At 47.1% G+C, this 12,756-nt stretch overlaps 1 protein-coding gene across 1 annotated transcript in view; it reads right to left on the reverse strand.

The window, feature by feature from the left end:
• tspan17 (tetraspanin 17) overlaps positions 1 to 12,756 on the reverse strand; it is a 31,376-nt gene that overhangs the window by 14,518 nt on the left and 4,102 nt on the right. The gene's annotated exons all lie outside the window — the stretch shown is intronic.

Below are 12,756 nucleotides of genomic sequence, written 5' to 3' on the forward strand. Positions count from 1 at the left end.
GAAAAGAGAAAAACACACAAAAGAAACAGGTCAATAAATCAGCGAGACCTGAGCCTTAACACACATTTCGAGAAAACACACTGCATTTATGGGGACCGTGGCGTTCCCGAGGCAGTGCGCCGGGTTCCACGAGCCACGGAAAAGCATTTTCATTCTTTGACGGGTGCGAGGTTGTTGCCACGGCAACCTCGACGCAAACAAAAACCCGGGGGTCGGGAGGGTTTTCCATTTCGATCGCTCCCCGCTCCGAGGACAGAGTGCTTCGGGGGGAAAAGAACCGCACGTTCGTTCGAAAGTGGCGGTCCGGGCGCCAGATTAAATCCCTGACGCACCAGCGGAAATAAACTATGAGACAGAGCATCAGAGAGCGGTCAGGCCTGCTCACTCAGAGCCAGTGAAACGCCCACACACACAAACACACACACACACACGTCTATGACAGCAGCCCGCGGCAGCTCCGATTCAGGCCCCTGCAGTCACCTGAGACGAGAGCGTGAAGATTCACAGAAACCCAAAACAGGCAGAGCTGCCGCAATAATATTTATGACTTGAAACAATAGTTCTGTTTTGCTTTGGAAAGCTTTTGGAAGCTTTCAAACTTAAACCTGTGATTCGCAGACCAGCTATAATTACCAATTTCGGGGTTTGTGAAAGCTCAACCTCCACGTACTACCATAAACGCCTGTCCCAAAATGCCTCCAAATCGTCTGGAAACAGGCATTTGTGCTAGCTTAAAACCGCTATTTTCGCCATCTTAAAAAAAAATGCAGTTGCATTTCAATATAACTTAATATAGGCAATATCCCAGCCATCACCCAGGTTGGGGAAATGTTTCTTGTTTCTCTTATCGTAGCTCATCACAGGAGCTCTGTCCTGTAAGCTTAAATTTAAGTTAAAGGTAACCGTCTTTGTTGAGAGAATATGAGCTCTTATCTTCTTTTACCTACCTATATCACAGCTAACGAGCTAATGTCTCACGTAAGTGGATGGTGATGCAGCATTAACGGTATAATTTAGTCATTACAGTTGCCTGTGGATTGTGAATCTGGAGAAACTTGAGTTAAAAGGCAGCACTTAGTCGCCATTCTGCTCTCTACAGCAGATCTGCAGTAAATTTCCCAAATGATACAGTATATGATAAACTATGCATCTAATCTGGCCCTGCAATACCGTTTCTGATGGTGGGGGTAAAGAGGACTTGTGCTTGCCTGCTGGACGTGGGAAAAGAACCATGGTCTCCCACTTCACTTAAAGCGGCGTCACCACGTCAACCGGCTTTTTCCAAGTGAGGCTTTTCTGAGTGTCCTGTTCTTTCTACAGACCTCATCCTGTCTCTGCAGACATAATCGCTCCTGTGTGTATACTGTATATAGTTGGCAGACAGCTTCTCTTTGCCGGTGTCTAGGCTAGATCTGGACTCATCCTACTGGAGAATAAAAAATAAAAAAGTTAATCCTACTTGTGGTGGAAATGCAAAGTGTACGTCCAGAATATATTATTTCTTTTTCAATGAGTGAAGAGTTACTTTCCTCTGAAAGCTCCTGTTCTTTCCTGTTGAGCTTTGGGTGGTGCTCCTAAGACTAACACTGCAGCCGGGGCAGGCGTGAGCTCACAGCCTCAGGCTCTCAGAAAAGAGAGGAGGGGTTTGTTCTGCATGATGCAACACTAAACCCAGGAATTCTGGGATCAATCAATACGCGGAAACACACACACTCTCCCCCTCCTTTCCTTCTCTTCTCTCTCTCCCCCCTCCCTCTCTATAATTCTTTCTCCATCCCTCTCCTGCCTCTCCCTCTCCCCCCTCCCTCCTTCCTCTCCATTCTCTCACCTCTCCCCTTGTCTCCCTCTCATTCTCTAGTCTCTCTCTCACCACAAGTCTTTGATTACATGCATGTAGTTACTGTGGTGATTGCAAAAGCCCATAGGAAAGCCAGCTCCCTGGAACAGGCATGGTATGGAGCAGGGTGCGGAAACAGAGCTACACTCTCCAGTTCTTCATTCACTTTCTTTGAGGGAACAGGTTCCCGCTTCCTCAAATCTGCCCTCAGTGGTTTCAGTGGCCACGAAGGAGCAAGTAATGGCAGCTTGGCACCACAGAAGTATCCCACAGTGCCCGGCGTGGAGAAACAATACGCTCCATTCCCATCAGAAGTCCTCACTGTGGTTATAATAGCCAGGCCCTCCTGCATTAGGCTCCCCAGCAAACACAGCATCACGTTCCACAAACCGCGCTAAAGGTGAAACAGCAGTCAGCCCTTTCAGTATGGCAGCCAGCTAGTCGTATTGTTTGCGACCTCAGAAAACATAGGCCAAGCTTGCTGACAATACATGCCGTGTGCTCACAACTCGCTCACTACCTCGCAAAGGAGACAATAACAGCAATTCCCACCACAATCCTTTCTTCCCCATGAGCACTTTTCCATTCATGACAATAGAAAGAGGCAACAAAAGAGGTGACAGGACAGGTGTTTACATGCACTTTTGAAGTTCAGAGACACAGCTGTGACACAATTTGCATTGACGCAGCACAGCAAACCATGCTGGAGTGTGGAAGAACCAGTTCAGCATAATTCTGGATATCCAATCTTTTTTTTCTTTCTTTCTTATAAAGAAAAACTGCACTGTATTAAAAAGGATCAGGTTTAATGTTTATTGGAAAGCTGTGATGGAAAGAAAACACGCAGACAATGGGAAATGGAAGAACGGCTATAGCATTTAGTTCCCGTTTCAAAGCTTCTTACATTTTGGCAATTCGCTTTTCTGAAAGGTGGAGAAATGCATTGTGGGATTGCTGGCTCTCTGTCTCCATGTGCTTGCAAAACCAACACCCAGGGTTGGACTGGCTTTTGTTCCTGGGCTGAAGGACTGGTAAGAGGTTCAGAGGGTGCCTTGTGTAACAGGGTCTCATTTTACACACACCTGACGGAGCTCCATGGTTGGAACACCTGGACACACACCATGACTTCCTGCTCAGGTAGAATAATGAAGTAGTTTCAGCACATCACAGCTGATGGGATTACTGAGAGGAGAGTGCCATACCAGCCTCAGAGCTGGGTCAAAGAACTGATTCAAATACCGCCCTCTAGACCTAGCCATGTGCAACTGAGCCAACTAAGAGGACGTGAAGGCGAGATATCATAGGTTACAAAGCACCAGAAAAGCCCAGGAAAGCATAGCAAAGTATTTGAATCCGAAACAATTACATATTTGACCCAGCTCTGTCCAGCAGATATGAGGGCGTGTTTCTATATTCGCTCTGAAAATCTGCTCCCATGTCAGCGCTCTGCGATTCAAACAGAGTACCCGGAAATCTGTTCATTTACAAAACGACAATAACCTCTTCAGCCTTTTTCTAGATTGGAACGTTCAGATAGACCGCCTCTCAGCCAGAATATCCAGTGTGTGCTCTGAGCGCTCCCAGGGCAAAGCGCTCTGAACTTCCCAACAACCGGAGAGCAGCGGTGCTCCAAGAGCTCACGAACGAACGCACCCGTAGTAATCCACAAAGACTGCGGTAGATTACAGGCCTCCCACTGAGATTAGAGGGAGCACAGAGTATGCAGTATGTGTCAGTGTATCAGTATATTACCACAACAGGACACCACTGTAAAGAAAATGATTCAATTTTTTTGGTATAGCGAATTACACAGCACTGTCCCGAATCATCAGAAGGGAACAGAAATGGGAAATATCAGCCCGAAGCCCCCAAATAGCACAGGCGGTAAACAACTCCCCCTAGGAAGAGAAAAACCACAATGATGAGAATCCATCCAAGAAATCTTGAGAAGAACCCGGCTAAAGTGGGATGCCCATTCTCCGCTGGCCTATAGGATGAGATTGTAACAGTTCAGGTATTACACTAGCAGGTAAACTAGAAAGTCCTCATGGACGGATGTAGAGTATGCAGTTCAGAGGGGAGGGGGATGAATCTGTTGCCCCAGGATGTGTTGAAGTGAAAAGGAGTACATCAGGTACATCAGTACTGCAGTACATCAGCAGAGTAAACAGAGTAAAGTCAGATTAATGCTTGATCCGGCAGCCTCCGTACATGGAGGGGCCGTACGGGAATGCTGCTGCTGGCAGAGGGCATGTAGAGAGCAAATATGGAGGCACTGTGCATCTGCAAAAAATCAACCGGACAGCATACTCATGGAGGTACAGAGTCTGTGGGCAGGGCCGTAGGGGCCCTCCATAGGGGACACTGCTGGGTGAATCATGAACCAGGCCTAACAGTACACTGATGCAAAGACAAATTTGGACAGTAGCTACGCTCATGTTTAATTTCAGGGCGGGATGAGGGTGAACAAACCAGGAGGTCCAGTGCAGAGTCAGGAAAAAAGACCCACAGAGCAGAGCAGAGGAGAGGAGAGGAGAGGAGAGGAGAGGAGAGGGAGTATCAGTACGTGCATATTCTTAATGTGGACTCCGTAATCACTGCTTTATTCCAGCTACACAGACCCCCTCACACAGAACCTGTCGGTGCCAGCAAGCCTCCGACATGGTTTTCTAGGTGGAATTAAAGACCGTTTCCCTGGAATTCCTCCTAACCACAGGTTGTCAGGGAACACGGAGGCCCTGAGCCAGAGGATAATGAAGGCTTAGCACCCAAGCACCGGGCTGTAATTGCCCAAAGGAGCCGAGAAGGACAGCGAAATGGCTCAATTCATTTACCAAGAAATTGCCTCCCCGCTTGGCCTGTACAAGGACTCCGGCGCCCATCTGTTGCAGGCCCGGTCATGCTGTTCATCTAAAATATTAATATTCTCAGCATAACTGCATGGTGCAGGGCCTTTCTACAGCTGAGATGCAAGAACACATTACCAGGGCAGCAGTAGGTTTAGTGGAATTGTACATGTTCTTGAATGCGTTGCAAGGTTAGCGGTTTTGTTCTGAATGTGCCGCAAGGTTAGCGGCATTGTACATGTTCTGATTGTGCTGAGAAGTTAGCGGAACTGCACATGTTCTGACTATGTCGAAAGGTTAGTGGTATTGGACAGAATTCTGAATGCGCTGAAAGGTTAGTAGAATTGTACATGTTTTGAATGCGCTGAATGTTTAGCTGTACACATTCTGAACATGCTGAAAGGTTAGCAGTATTGTACACGTTCTGAATATGCTGAAAGATTAGATATTTGGACTGTGTCGAAAGGTTAGTGGTAATGTACATGTTCTGATTGCCCGGATGGGTTAGCGGTATTGTACATGCACTGACTGTGCCAAATGGTTAGCGCTAATGTACATATTTGGACTGTGCTGAAAGATTAGTGGTATTGTATATGCTCTGATTGTGCTGAAGGGTTAGCGGTATTGTGCGTGTTCTGATTGTGCTGAAAGGTTATCGTTATTGTCCATGCTCGGACGGAGGTGAAAGGCTAGCAGACCTCAGAGACTGAGGCAAAAAGGACGAAGAGGAAGCCTGTCCACTGTGCAGTAGACCTGGTCGCTGGGACACAAGCCAGGCTGCAGATAAAACAGGACAGTGTCACAATACACGCACTCTACTCAGAGCTGTCCCTTTTCTCTCCCTTTGTCTCCTCTCTTTCTTCCTCTTCCCCTCTATCACTCCCCCCATCCCCCCACCGGGAGCAGAAGCGGTTGCCAGGGAGACAAGCCCACCATTCCCATTAAGACAGCCACCCATTACCACCATCCCCAGTGCTTCTCCCAAGTCACTAAAGTAGGAACAGGTCCCTCCTCCACTGGTCGTTGCCATGGGGACCCAGGCAGCCACCCCCTCAGGCATGCCCGCAGGCTGTAAACCACACGGCCGCGGAGACCCCCCCTCGCCCCAGTCAGGGTGAACCCGCCATTCAACCACAGGTCAGCGGTTCAACCTTAATGTCTCCACTGCCTCCTGGTCGCACGAATTCTCCCAGAATGCCGATGCTCCGAATGAGGGGGGGGTTCTCCCAGAATACCGACACTAAGAGCGTTTGGGGATTCTTACCGACCAGCCAACCGAAGGCTTTCTGCCTCCTGACCAATCAGGGCATGGAAGGCCACAGAGTCATCATACACACTGGGATAATCGCTAGAGGTTAGACGGTGGTGGTCATAAAGCCACCGATCCGTTTTTTTTTTTTACTCCAGATTAATCAAATCAGATTACGCAGACAGAGCAGCGTGGGGAAAGTGGGATGCACTCTGCCTGTGTGTGTGTGTGTGTGTGTGTGTGCGTACATTGGGGGCAGGGAGGGTTCACATGGATAAGGAGGACCATAGACTCACTCTTCTTCGCTTGTTAGAGTTGTCAGACAGAGCCGACAAAGCAATCCCATTAACTAAGCCAGCAAGAGACGATTCGGCTCACGTTCACATTTCAAACCTGTCGACTTTCCTTCGTCACACACATAAATTCACATCTGTCACAGAGGCAGCACAGCAAATACAAGTTAGCATTGTAAAGACTGTAGGGGTATGCAAAAAAGCTCGAAACAAGCATCAATTATCGCCAACATTTCCCACATTCACACTAGAGCTGTAAAACGGTCACAGTTATTACAATGGATAGGATAGGCTAGTTGAGTAGTTGCTCCTCAACTTGTTTGGCCTTCAATTTCTATTGCGGGAACAATGGAACTTTTCACAGGAACAAATCTGTCGGCACTTTTGCAGTGGTACAACTTACAGGAACAAACCTCTCACCGATCTTGCAGTGGTACAACTTACAGGAACAAACCTCGCACCGATCTTGCAGTGGTACAACTTACAGGAACAAACCTCTCACCGATCTTGCAGTGGTACAACTTACAGGAACAAACCTCTCACCGATCTTGCAGTGGTACAACTTACAGGAACTAATCTGTCAAGATCTTACAAGTGGTACAACTTACAGCAACAAGGGTTATTACAGAATAACTTATTTTCGTAACAACCCCAGCACAATGGAACATTTCATTGTAAGTCTGGTTAGTGTGTGGAGAAATGGTTAAATCAAATTAACAGAACGCGGTTCCCGCAAGTGTCATATTGCATCAGAACAACAACAGACCTAACAGCCCAGGATGTTGTACATGAGCCTGCAAATACCACAGGAAATACACAGGTTAACAGGCCGCTCCCCACAGTCAGCGGTGAAAGCTGCAGTATCTGGAATATAGACTCTGCGAGCGCTCCACCTCTAACACTGAGCATTTCAACACTGGCGGTGCTTCTGAAACCAATTAGAAACAGGCAACGCTGTCGCCACGCGTTACCGCCGCGACCTTCGCTGAACCCGCCTAGTCTGTGCACAACTTCATAAAGCAGCTCCGTCCCTTTCATATTCTCTTCCTGTTATCGTCAAACCCGCAAACTAAAAACAGCAGGTGTCTAGTTCATGCGTCCTTATTTCTGTGTGCGTTTAGTTTTCATGTTCGCCATTTTATATTTTCTGGAAAAGGCTCGGAGCGGCTGTATTAAGCACGGTATAGCCTAAATAAAGTTTGACACTATTTTGCCTATGCAGGGGTGTGGAGTGTGACGAGGATATCCAGAGCTGGGCATTGTTTCAAATACACCCTTATTTCATACGTGATATGGGTTGCTTGCCTCTGTTATATGGTTTTTACTGTTCCAGTGTACCACCAGTAAAGCAGACATATTCTCCAACATGTTAATGATAGCTGTGGATACGCCTAATTGGGCGGTAGGGTATTTCGAAACAGAAATACATTGAGTGTGTTTTCGGTCAGCGCTGTGGGCTGAGGGCGGCACGGGAACGCCGTCAGGGAAGAGCCCACTCCGCAGGGGGAACCGATCTGCCCCGGGAAACGCGGGAGGGGCGCGGCTTTGTTCGGCGCGCGACGGTGTACAATGGCGTCGGGCGACAATACCAGCGAGCGGCACTCTGCACAATGGCCCCCGCAGCGGTGAAAGGGCCCTGGAGGAAGGCTGGGGGAGGGGGTATTAATGCCCCGCGGGGCCTCGTTCTCACAGATGTCGTGGGAAGACGGTTCTCGGCACAAAGACACCCTCGATGCTCCTTTGCCCGGCTCCTTCATTTGAATATGCAAAGGGAGGCCGTCTGGGTGGGGGTTAAGAGTTCAGGTCAGCCACGGGGCCTCGACATATCATTCCACCATCATACGCCCTTCCCCGATCACCTCAGGACCCGCCTGCTTTTGATGGCAATCTACTGACCGTTTCAATTAACAGACAGAAGAAGGAGAGAATGCACTCCCGGTCACTACAGAAGGTGCTGCCTGACGGCGGTCAGACTATAAAAAGCCACACACTCTTTATGCTCCAAAATGTCATTCCGTTTTGGCACACAGTGTCAGGCTGTGTAGTGTGTAGTGACGAAACGCACGGAGGGTGTGCCAAGACATTGGTAAATATTTGGTAAATAAAGGACATTTTGGAGCAAAGTGCAGCTTTCTTTTTCTCTTCATAATGAATAAATTACCCATATCTAGAATAGACATTTTTCCTGTAATTTATATATTTAGGTAGAAGCTCTTCCGAGCAATTCTTTTCCCTTGACAACTGTTATGCCCTCTATCCAAGTTTAAATGTCCACACTTTTCCTACCGGGAACCGGTACAAAATGCTACTGCTAGGCTTTTAAGCTGGCAAAATCAATTACCTTTAAGGCATTGCATGATGTATCCCCTAAATGCATCTTATTGCTACTGATCTCGATCCATCAAAAAGAGCTCTCAGGTCAGCAAATAAGGTTTCTCAGCATCCCAATAATTTCTTTTAAAAGAAAAGGGAGAACTTGCTTGCCCTAGCTGAGCCAGTATATCACAAAATGCCTTGTCAAAAAGCATTGGGGCTGCTTAGAACGCTTCTAGTTTCAATTTGAAAAACAAACCTTTTTTAAACGTGCTAATAACCATGCACAATTATTTTATTTAAATGGTCAATAGTTTTCTGTGCACTCTTAAAATATATGTACGTTTGTCTTTAAACCTTGTCATATTATTTTACAGTCTGGAAAAGCACTTTGAGCAACCTGCACTAGGTTTTATATTGCAAACACAGACATCTTTATTTTCATATCTGTCTGGTAAACAGTTTTGAAAAATAATTGGTATTCGTCTCCTCCATTGGTCGTTCTATCTGTGAAGTCCCCTAGGGGTCCTTATTAGGATAAAACTTGCGCGGTACCCCCACGCCAATTAGCCTACCGCAGTGCAAGCACAACGTATCTGTTAGGCTAACTGCTGAACAGATAATAGGCTTATCTCTGTAAATAAAAGTAACATAAGTGATGACCATGACGGTTTCACTAATATTAAATGCTGGATATGTCAGAAGCAGAAGTGGATAATTTCCTTACACCTTTCTGATACTGACACAAAGCCATGGTCCACTTCATCCAGGACGGAATACCTGAACCCCACATGTAAAACGAGCAGCAAAAAAACCTTAGGGTTACCTTGTCGAAAACTATGGCTTTGGAAAAGTATGATAGTTTAGTCATGTAATGGACATGTCCATTTCTAAAACTTTTTGGCTTTTATAATATGCCTGGGTAGTCATCTTCAAGATAGGACCGCTGCAATATTTGAAATCCGTAAGAAAATATTTTAAGATTCAGATCAAACGGTGATCTGCAGGGATCACAAACGTGACTGACACTGAGTGCCAGTGAGCACCTCAGCTGACAAAGACTGCTTAATGCTCACACTGATCTTTTACAACTCATCCCTAAGCCACTGATCCCAGAACAGCATAATATACCGGGGGACTGAAGCTGTGCCAGTCATGCAATGGCACAAATACAAAATGAACCCTGAGGGGAGGCTGATTAACATGTTCTACCAGCTCCTATAGCTGTATTCCTTGTATTTATCCGCTCAACAGACTGCTCTTTTTCACACACATTTGGTTAACCAAATTACCCCACTGCACCATACATGGGTTCATCTTTAATAAAAAAGAAATCTGGCTCAGTAGCCAAACACTCACTCGTTTATACATGCAAGTAAACATTTACACAAGAATGTACACACACACACTAATGGAAGTATACACACACTTCAGGTGCCTGGACAGTTGTTGAAGCAGAAGAGAGTGCTGTTGGCCCAGCAGTAGGGTTGTGCAATATACCGGTACCAAAATTTCCAAACAGCCCGTTAGTGTGTGTGTGTGTGTGTGTGTGTGTGTGTCTGCAGGACCTGAGATAGAGAGAAAGCTGGTGGAAAGCTGTGTAGCTCTCCTCCTGAGGAGGGAGGAAAAGTTAGCTATGAAGGCAGCAGTCGCCAACTTGTTGAAAAGCAGCGTGCTCAAAGTCAAAGGGACTGACACAAGAGGTACACAAATACTGTAGGTGTGCAGTGTACAGAAAAGATTAAAATGCACCACAATGTTACGGTATCTATTTCTAGGAACGAGCAGGCTCTTATCTTGACCCCCTGGCAGTTCTTTGCCTAAAGAGCCAATGAAAAAAACTTAATAAATGTTTTGCCAAGGGAGGCAACACGTTGAACCTCAAAAATCTGTCCAACAACTACCCCAATCTGAAATCCTAACAGTTGTGATAAGACAAGTGTAGTGCTATTGTTCACAAAGTGCCCCGCATCTTAACTTTATCTTTGATCATGTGTATCAGAAATTTTGATCATTATTTTTGAAAAGATATGCTTACATTTCATTTTATGAGAAATTCTTGGTTATCAGTGATTTATTACAGTATCGATATCAAAGTTAGATTCGGTGTAGAAGTCAAAATTTTGGTATCAGGAAAAACGCTGCACTGCAGGGTGAGATGTGTCTGACTGGAACTGCTGTGTAGCATGCTAACGGGCTCGCAGTGGCAGCTCCCAGCATGCACTGGGGACAAGCGTGCATGCACACGTCCACAGGCCAGGTGGGGTGGGGTGAAGTGCGAGGGCTGAGAGGAGGGTGTAGAGAGAGCGTGCGTCAGACAGCGCGTGAGCTAGGCTGTGACCCACCTTCACCTCTAGCTCAGTGGCGGAACGTGACACGAGACCCCAGCTCCAAGAACAGCCACTATGACGCTGATCCTGAAGCAGTCCGTCTCCCTCCCACACAAAGGCGGGAGAGTGCAATGACGGTTAGGTAAGCCGATCCAGGGTCAGTCGGTACCCGACTCCAGAGATCCACTTCACTTAATTTGTATCTCTCCCGAGCACACCATGTCTGAACAAGCCCAGCTAACCCAGAACTGATCCACAGTGGCGGGAAATGCAATCAGGTAAGCTGATCCGAAATCAGAACTCAAAGAGAGCAAACCAGGGCAACAGGCACCCCTGTTCCATCAGTCTGCGATCATAAGCGGAAGCCATACGCTTCCAGGAAAAAACATTACTGTCGGTAGTAAAAAACTGAGTCATCAAGAAAGCTGCACCATCCTGCTCAGCTCCATAAATCTTTGCATACAGAGGAGCTCACCTGATCACACCCCTGCTTCAGACACCGAAGCCACACTGCACAACTGGCACAAACCCGTGTCACTCAAGCAGCTTGCCTGTACCTCAGGCAGGTGAGTAGCCTCCCCTGCATATTCTCCCCATGTTGCTGGGTAACAGTGAGAGGGGGAGGGGGAGGGGCCTGGCAGACAAGCAGCCAGAGACACCCGAGGCTGAAACACGTGAGACACCGCAGTGACATCATCACCCCTACCAGAGAGAAAGAAAAAAAACTGGGGGGAAAAAAGAAAAACAAAGAGAGGGAAGAGCCAGCGTGATAAGGAAACGGAGAGGGAGGAATGTTCCGGCATGGTTTCGATGGAAAAAATAGCTGTCAGTGTGGAGCTTCCTCCTTTTATCTCGGTCTCTGGGATCGATAATTGGGGAATGGGGCGTAGGTTTGGAGTCCCTGTGTGTTTTTAATGACAGCCACATGCTCACCCCAGCAGGATAATTCTGTGTTATAAACAAGCCCAAATGGCAGTTATCTTTCTGGAACATGTAACATGTCAAGTGTGTATCTGCGTTCTTTTCCCTCGACATCACTCTGACTGCGGGGAGCGCTTTGCAGATGGAGAAATCACCAAGGCTCACTGAGACTGCAGTCTTGCAGTACAGCAAACAAAAACAAACCCAGTCCTTTTCTTCTGTGAATCAGCTGAACTCGGAAAAGAGGCAGAGAAAGAAAGAACTTTATAGGAACCATGTGGAAGATAAGACAGCAGTCTGTCAGGGGTAGGAAGCATTTTGAGGATAAGACAACAGCCTCAGTGTTCTGGACAGCGTTGAGGGATAAAGGGCAAGCTCGCTCAGGTTTCTGAACAGTGTTGAGTACAGAATGTAGTCTCTCTCAGGGCTCAGGACAGTGTTGAGTAGAGTACAGTCTCTCTCTCAGGGTTCAAGACAGTGTTGAGTACAGAGAGTGATCTCTCAGGGCTCTGAACAGTGCTGAGTACAAAGAGCAGTCTCTCTCAGGTACTGGACAGTGCGGAGTACAAACAGCAGTCTCTCTCAGGGCTCTGAACAGTGCTGAGTACAAAGAGCAATCTCTCTCAGGTTCTGGACAGTGCGGAGTACAAAGAGCAGTCTCTCTCTCAGGTTCTGGACAGCACTGGAACAAAGAGCAGTCTCTCTCAGGTTCCGGATAGTGCCGAGTACAAAGAGCAGTCTCTCTCAGGGTTCTGGACATTGTTGAGTACAGAGTGCAGTCTCTCAGGCGTATTAGAGGGCTTTGGGCTTTAATGGTGAATTACCCTGAAAGAAACGGCATGAGGCAAACCCCAGATCCTCTTTGAGTTCAATACAGACGTATGCATAAGAATATCTCAGCCGGGGTGAGGGCAGGCTGGACACACTCAGTGTGCTTTGTTTCTGCATCATTCTGCAGGATGAATTC

Source organism: Conger conger, chromosome 3 (assembly GCF_963514075.1).
Source record: "Conger conger chromosome 3, fConCon1.1, whole genome shotgun sequence".
Lineage (NCBI taxonomy): Eukaryota > Metazoa > Chordata > Actinopteri > Anguilliformes > Congridae > Conger > Conger conger.